The sequence below is a fragment of the Humulus lupulus genome, chromosome 3 (assembly GCF_963169125.1).
Source record: "Humulus lupulus chromosome 3, drHumLupu1.1, whole genome shotgun sequence".
NCBI classification, from domain to species: domain Eukaryota; kingdom Viridiplantae; phylum Streptophyta; class Magnoliopsida; order Rosales; family Cannabaceae; genus Humulus; species Humulus lupulus.
In genome coordinates this window covers 231,226,161-231,235,076 of record NC_084795.1, presented here as the reverse complement: position 1 = coordinate 231,235,076, position 8,916 = coordinate 231,226,161, and the positions used below count along the sequence as shown (strand labels likewise).

General features: G+C 34.6%; 1 long non-coding RNA gene across 1 annotated transcript; it reads right to left on the bottom strand.

Annotated features, from left to right (window-relative positions):
• Window positions 1-677: 677 nt before the first annotated feature.
• Window positions 678-7,757, bottom strand: LOC133821556 (uncharacterized). Its single transcript, XR_009887671.1, has 3 exons — window positions 7,704-7,757; window positions 800-894; window positions 678-714 (listed from the first exon to the last, which is right to left on the bottom strand). It is a non-coding gene; the product is annotated as an uncharacterized LOC133821556 (long non-coding RNA).
• Between the last annotated feature and the right edge of the window lie 1,159 nt (window positions 7,758-8,916).

Below are 8,916 nucleotides of genomic sequence, written 5' to 3'. Positions count from 1 at the left end.
TTTAAGCTTAAAGTCGTCTCTTCTTTTCTAAACATCCTTTGAAACCTTGGTAGAATCTCTTTTGTCTGTTCATTTTGCTTCCATCTTGGATATTGACAAGTGGGACATACTTGGGCATCAGCATTCTCTTTTGTATACAAACAACAATCGTTGACACAAGCATGGATATGCTTATAGCTCAGATCAAACATCTTTAGAAACTTTTTAACTGCATACATTGATGTCAGTAGGAGATTATCTTTCGGCAACATTTCTTTGATCATCTCCAACATCTCACTAAAGCCAACATCTGAGATTCCATGCTTTGTTTTTAGATTATACAGCCCAACAATAGACGAAATTTTTGTATACTTTGAACAACCTTCATACAATGGAGATTCATCTTTTGCTAATAGACTCTGAAAATCAGCATCATTGTTATCATCACCAAAATCATTGGCATTACTTGAAAATACTCCCGCTGCCCGAAATAAATCATATTCAAAACTTGTGTTTGTCATGCTGCTTTGGACTGGATGTTCCCCATGATGAAACCATGTTTTGTAAGATTGGTCCATGCCCCACAAAACTAAGTGTTTGACAACTTCGTCTGAAAGTTGATGTCTTAGATTGTGACATTTGTTGCATGGACAAAGAATCTTGGCTGGAAATCCAAGATTCATCATGGCTGTCTTAACAAACTCCCTAGCTTTTTGCTCATATTCCACCGTTGCTCTACAATTTTAGAGCATACGTCAATAATCAAGCACTGACACTTAAACTTATACCCAAAATAAACTATATGATTTTGGTTACTAACCTGTTAAGATGGATCCAACTTTTATCCATCTCCAATGAATTTGAATTTGATGTTGTTCTCTTAATAAAATCTTGTTTTTTGTCTGGGTTTAACAACTGTTAGACAAGACAATCACATTATTTGCGGTTGTAATTTCAGGGTCATGACAAGGTCATTCACACACATGCTTTTAAAAGAAAACATGCCTTGGTTGAATTTCAGGTCATCTTAAAAGAGAATTTCAAGTCATACCAGTTAAAAAGATCATTTTCTTCAGTTAAATATCCTATATTTGCTATTTATCCTATGAATGATTAAAAATGGAAGAATTCCTTTATTGTTTTGGGGTTAGTTGCAGAAGAAGAAGAAGAAGAAGAAGAAAGGTCATTAAGTCAATGTTGTTTAATAGAGAAGTTGACCATATTGTTATTTTCGACCTCAATTGTTTTGTGGGTTGTAAATATATCAATGAAAAGGCCTAGTGGGCACTGGCCCTTTTAATTTGATTAAGAAAGAAAGGGATATCATGTCTAGTGGGCAGCAGACTCTACATCATGTGCTCTTAAGAACTTGTTCCTTGGAGATCTAAAACTCCTCTAATTTATAGAGCTGTTCCAAGCTGGTAAATACATTTAGTGTTTTTTTTCAAAAATTTAGCTTATAGGGACAAATATACTTTTTAATATAGAAGAAAGAAAAGATGAGATAGTATTTAGGAACATGACTGGGCCTCCAGTTAGTTTGTCAAACTTTGATGATTAATGACATGGATATTCATCATTTTGATGAATACATTCTGGTGTATATTTAGGTCATTTAGGCTTCAAGCTAGTTTTATACACAAGTATACAGGTTATTTAGGCTTCAAGCAAGTTTTATATATAAGTATATTTGGGTTCTTGAAGTTTAAAGCTTTATCTACTGGACTTGATTCACAGTGTTAACCTTGTATTTTTTTTTTCAATGGTGCTTTTGTAAGAAATATTTTTTGTCCCTACTTAAATATTATTTGCTGCCTAATTGAGTTTTGGTGCATCTTTCTAGGTTTATTCGGGTGGAATTGTTGAAAGAGAAATTGTTAGAAAACAACAAAGAGACTTACTGGGTTCCTGATTTTGTAAAGGTAGAACATTTAATCAAGGGGTTTATCGATACTTTTATTCTGTTGCCCTAGTTTATTTTGTCATCAATTAAATGGGATTAGCTGTAAACTATGCCTAGACTTTGATAAATTCTCCGAAATATGACTAACTTTTATTGCTTCTCATTCATCATGAAAAATAGTCCATTTTAAAATTTTGTTGTGTTGAACTTGTAATCCCTTCATCACTAAGTTTGGCTTAGTACTGCAGCTTAAAGTGGTGTTAGAATGATGAGCCAATGCTATTCCAAATCATAGTCTCAAGAATGGGTAGAGTAAATTGGAATGGAGGGTGGAATTGTTTTATCAACATTGGAACTTTAAAGTATTGAGTACAATTAGGTATCTTGAGTAGCTAGAGCAACACTAAAGCAAAACATCAATTCAAATGGGCTACTGATTAAGGTTTTTTTTTTATTGAATGTTGAGCATAAGAAAGATAATAAATTGGAATGGAGGGTGGAATTGTTTTATCAACATTGGAACTTTAAAGTTTTGAGTACAATTAGGTATCTTGAGTAGCTAGAGCAACACTCAAGCAAAACATCAATTCAAATGGGCTACTGATTAAGGTTTTTTTTTTTTTTTTGAATGTTGAGCATAAGAAAGATAATAAATCGGAATGGAGGGTGGAATTGTTTTATCAACATTGGAACTTTAAAGTATTGAGTACAATTAGGTATCTTGAGTAGCTAGAGCAACACTCAAGCAAAACATCAATTCAAATGGGCTATTGATTAAGGTTTTTTTTTGTATTAATGTTGAGCATAAGAAAGATAATAAATTGGAATGGAGGGTGGAATTGTTTTATCAACATTGGAACTTTAGAGTATTGAGTACAATTAGGTATCTTGAGTAGCTAGAGCAACACTCAAGCAAAACATCAATTCAAATGGGCTACTGATTAAGGTTTTTTTTTTTTTATTGAATGTTGAGCATAAGAAAGATAATAAATTGGAATGGAGGGTGGAATTTTTTTATCAACATTGGAACTTTAAAGTATTGAGTACAATTAGGCATCTTGAGTAGCTAGAGCAACACTCAAGCAAAACATCAATTCAAATGGGCTACTGATTAAGGTTTTTTTTTTATTGAATGTTGAGCATAAGAAAGATAATAAATTGGAATGGAGGGTGGAATTGTTTTATCAACATTGGAACTTTAAAGTTTTGAGTACAATTAGGTATCTTGAGTAGCTAGAGCAACACTCAAGCAAAACATCAATTCAAATGGGCTACTGATTAAGGTTTTTTTTTTTTATTGAATGTTGAGCATAAGAAATATAATAAATTGAAAAATTATCTTTTAAAGTGTATAAAGAAAAATTCGATGAGGGTGACAGGCAGATCTGGAATTTTTATATTAGAATTTGGTTTGAGGTGGAGGAAGCAGTTATGATAAATGGTTGACCAAGGGACAAGCTTTTTAAGTTATTTAAGACAAGGGAATTGAAACGAACAAATAGCACTAAGGAAGAATATAGAGAACAGGAAAATGAAATAGATAGAAAGAAATATTAGTTTATGTGTTATTTATTTAATTCTAAAAATATATTGTTACTCTGTATTTTTATAAAGATAAGGAGCTTCCTAAGGAGCTAATCGATTTAAGTGGTACTCTTCATTGTCAAAAAAGACACTGGTAATATCAGAGATGACAAGGAGTCACTATATTATAAACTATATTGCTTGACACTGGGATTAGCAATGTTGAGTGACAGAGACATTTGAGGTTTCATAGATTGATGCCCTCTTAGGATCTGTGGGGTCTTATGCAAGGTCACTGATATTTTGTGGATGGGCATTGCATTCTGAATCTGTTGGTATGGGCAGTGAGGTGAACTGAAGTTCACACCCTACATAGGCACTATGTGTTTCATGTGTAGCTGTTTTGTGGCTGTGAATATTTATTTGTTTAAGTCTGGAAATATACTAAACATGACTATGCTTAGCTTCTTAAAGATAAATTTGTTACATGGTCTATGTGGTTATATTTTTATAAAAGTACGACCAACTCGATAGTAAATTTGTGTTTATAAAGGGCAGACTATGATGAGATAGTTTGATTAGTTTTTTAAAATAGCTTTTACTTAGCTTAATAAGGACATGCTATTTATTGTCGAGCTTTTTTGGTAATTTATGATCATAAAATTGAACTTTGCTTCCTAGTCACTCCCTTGATATTTTCTTATTTTTCGAAATTTTTTCCTTCAAAGTGGTATGGACTATTTTGGTAATATGAGAGGTAAGTAATGTTTAACTGGAGAATTCTTTGGTGCTGATAAGGATTGGTGAAATGTTAAAGTATTTATCATTGTGGCTCAGGAAGTTTGTGAAGGGTTGACAATTCTTACTACCAAAATTTAATTGACTAGTACCTTATATTTTTACTTAACTTATATTTATGAAGTCTACAATGATGCTTCATCAACAAGTTTTGAGCTTCTCTTTCTCTTGCACACATATGAATATATATGATTACTTATTTTTTTAATTCAACTTTATTAAATGTTAAAATTAGACAAATATATGCTCATGTCCATGGTTTATACCTCAATGTCCATGTGCATGTGTTTTCTGTGTTATCCTTTTGTCATTCATCTTAATATCTTCTAGGGTGGAGTAAGTTTTCATTATATGTTACTTTGCATCGATATTTTTCTGGAAATTTGTTGTCTTTCTTTTCTGTTGGTAGATTTTCGAATTGAATCTTTGCTACATTCTTGTCTTTTTTATTTTTTCAGGTAACTGACCTGCACCGACACAAGATTGATCATGTAACGACCCAAATTCACTAATAAGGCTTAAGGGCTTTGATTAGTGTGCCAGGAGGGCATTACTGGAATAATTGTGATTTAATGAGTAATTATATGTTTAATGATGCTTACATGATAATTGATTATATTATATGATGATGTGATATAAATGTTTAAGATATATGCGAGAACCACATTATGATGTGGATAAATCTGCAGCCGGCGACTCGAGGCAATCCTAGGGCTAGATAGTGGGTAAATTCACAACGGGGTATTATAATTGATTTTGGGCAAGTCAGGGGTATTTTGGGTGTCAGATAGTGATTTAGACTATCGAGTGATGAAAATAAATAATTGGAGATATGTTTGAGGTTAGGATGTCTAGGCGGGAATATTGGGGGATTTTACCATTTTGGCCTCGGGGACGGTTCTGGTACCCCGAGCCTTGGGATTAACTTAATGGATAAGTTAGACTTAAGGAAGTCTTTAGAAGAAAACACAAACCGACTAAGTATATTTCTCTCAGCTCACTTACACGCTCAAAGGGAACCAAAGGAAGGAAACACACAGAAAAACAAAGGAAAAACTATTGAGTTTGAGAGGGAACTGCTGGGATTGAGCTGTGTCTTTGGGAATTGAAGGAAGTAATCTGGAGGATTAGCTCAAGAACTGATCAAGGTCTGAGATAGAGTTAAGGTAAGTTCTGAATTTCCGTTTTTGGGGTTAGGAACTTAAAGAAATGACTGAGTTTTAAATGGTTATGGTTTTGACATTCAAGGTGGAAATTGAGGCTAGGGACTTTGAAGATAGGTCAGGGGACTCTTGGAGAATCGATTCTACAACTGAGGTAAGGTTTAAATTATAGTTTGATGGTTGAATTTGGGGGTTATCATGGCTGGTTTTAAGTTCTTTGGGTTTGGATTTCAGAAGTTGGAAGGAAGAGATTGAAGTGTGTTGGGCTGTGTTTTCTGGGGAATTATGTTGCTTAGATCATGTTAAAAAGGTTGGGAGTTAATTGGTTTTGGTTTGGGGGCTTTGGGATAGCTTTAGGTGAGGTTTGGAGGTTGAAAATGGAGTTTTTTTCTGGGTTCGAAGGGTCGGGCCGCGGCATGGTTCTTGGAGAGCCGCGGCCCTTCAAGGGGTGCTGCATGCTGAGGAAGAAGGGCGGGCCGCGGCATGGTCCAAGCAATGTCGCGGCCCTTACCTGCTTTTGTGCCTTGGATGGCTCTGTTTAGGGGCCATGCCGCGGCATGGGTGGCCTATGCCGCGGCGCTTAAGGGATTTTGGGATTTTGAGATTTTAGGCTTGGAAATTTAACCTAAGGTGCTCGGGGTTGAGTCTTTCACTATATTTGGTGAAGTTCAATGTTCCGAGTACTAGAACTTGGCTTGGGAGCTCATTTAAGGTTGTTAATAGTGTCTTCCTTTATGATTGTGACTAGGTAACTAGCTAGGACTCGAGGATTGGATCGCGCTCAAGGAGTGACGCCCATAGCTAATTCATCTGAAAGCTAAAGGTAAGAAAACTGCACCCGAATGTATGGTTGTGAATGGGACTAAGTGCTCCCGATAGGTGTTTTGTGTCATCGTTGGTATTATGCCAAGGGACACGTATAAGCGGTCTAAGAGTACCGTTCATGAATTTAGCGCACGGGGCGCGAATTGGCCACTAGGAGCCAGAAACAATAGGATAACAGAGGGAGCAGCCTGTGAGCGCTAGCCCTGGTTATCGTCTGTGCATTGTGTGTTATGAGCTGAGATGCTTAGTATATGAAATACTTGACTATTGATATGCTTGAGTTTATGAGATGCTATATGTGTAACTGACTTGACAGCTAGATGTGCGTGATCTATTATTGTTGTGTGTTCTTGCTGGGCCTTGGCTCACGGGTGCTACGTGGTGCAGGTAAAGGCAAGAGCAAGCTGGACCAGGCCTGAGGTGGAGAGCTCCAAGGTGAAATGTACATAGCCAGCCGTTCGATCACCATGATTGATTAGTGTGTCAGGACAGAGATTACCTAACTGCTCATTTTGCCTTAGTATGGCTGCTAATGTATCCAAACCTTGTAAATTTTGTAAATGACCTTTAAACTATCATTTTTGGGATCCCATGTAACGAGACAATGTTTAGTAATGAAAATGTAACTTTTGAGACCAAAACACTTTTAACCCTAGTTCCTCTACTGTTTCAGTAGCACGTTTTTACTTTAATGACTTGGTTAGCAAGTCTGGCACTTTATAAACACACAGTGTAACGGTCTTGGCTATCCAGGGCGTTACAGATCATATTACAATTCATTTCCCAAGGTTGAGTTAGATTGAAAGGCTCCCCTTTCCCAAAGATTGCCAAATTCTTCTCTAAGTAAATCTCACTCTCTATCTACAATATCTCCCCAACCTAACAGTCCAGACAACTTCTAACACAAGTCTTTCTTATTTGAGGCTTATCTAAATGCTTATCTAGTTATCTTATTGGAGGCTTATCTAAACACAAGTCTTGACCACCATTTTTTGTTAATTCTGCTGGTTTATTTTCTATCCATTTAATAGTCTCTAGTTCAAGAGATTCTAGTGTTGTTTTTAATTTAAAAATCAAATTCTAAAATGGTAGCCACTTACTAATTGGGTTTGGATCAAAGACAAGATTTTAGCATGGGTTATGGCAATTAAATCTAATCTATACATATGGAAATAATGAAAAAAATTTGACTAAATGAAAATTTTAATCTATACATATAATGAAAAATCTAATCTATACATATAAAAGCTTACCTAACCATCATTCAATACCAAGTCAAAAAATTCAAACAACACACAATAAGTTTTCTTCCTTATATCACCGCAGCACACAAACAAATTTTCCAGAACCTACTTCTCTAATACACACAAGTTTTCAACCTTCCGTTATCAACGCAGCACACAATTTTAATCTCAGAACCTACTTCTCTATGGATGAATATTTAAGATATTCAAACTCCTCTAACATTTTTAAGATATTAATAATAAGAGTTAAAAGAACAAATTTCGTACCTCTTGCAAATTAACTTTGCAATGCTCCTTGCCAATTCGATCCCCAACCTAAAGAATATAATCAATACTTAAAAGAGTAATACAAAATTAAAATTTGTCAATAGATATTAAAACAGCCTTTGAATCCAAAATTTATCTAGGGGATGCAAGAGTATATTCAGTATATACTCTGGCTGAAATTACAGAGAGAAATTGAAAGGGTAAAGGCTGAATTGAAATTTAGAAGTGATAACCAAAATCTAGGCAAAGTAAATGAGAAATGACCAGCAGGGAAAATGAGTTCATCAAGCATAGCTAATGAGTGAAAATGAGAAATAACCAACAGAATATAAGCAGTAAAAAAAAAGAACTTAGAAGTGATATTCTTTCAAGGCAAAGTAAATGAGACATAAATTCATCAAGCGTAGCTAAAAATGAGAAATAACCAGCAGAATATAAGCAGTAAAAAAAAGAGCTTAGAGGTGATATTCTTTCTAGGCAAAGTACAGATATAAAGATTGTAAGAACCCAAACTATAAAAATTGGGAGCTGATATTCTTTCAAAACATCAATTAGGATCAAAATTGTATATGCATTGTTAACGTTCATTAATATGGATTCATATTTCCCATCAAACTTGTATGTTTCAATCTAATCCATGCAACTTTGAAAAATTGAAAAGGAAACTAATTTTAATAATTGGCAAAAGACATGCGTGATAGTGTGATGATCTTTTAGCAACTATAGAAGTCTTGTGTTGTGATTGGCTCTTGTTATACATGTCATCTGTTTTAACTAGTCCAAACTTGCTTAACCCCGACTATCAATTACTTGTTTATCATTTATGATTGACAAGAGCCATGCAACATTTAGTAGCTAATTACTTAGCATTTTTTGAGATCTAAAATTTGACCTAATCTTTAAATCAATCAAAGTATCTTGTCTCAAGAACAGTTCAAAATAGCAATCAAAATATGATCTTTAAACATAAACTGGTAAATGCCCAAATAAAAACTCAAAATAAACTGGTAAAGTTGATAAATGAACTCAAGAATAGTTCATCAACACTTGTTTTTTGCCCCCAAAAGTACATCAACAAAAGTACTTACTACTTCTAAATGGAGGGAAGCTTCTTGGTCTCTCTCTCCAATTGCTGACTCAATTATTGAAGACTTTTGCTAAATTAAATAAGCTGAGATAAAATAGTTGCACCACTCCATCACCTTAGGACATA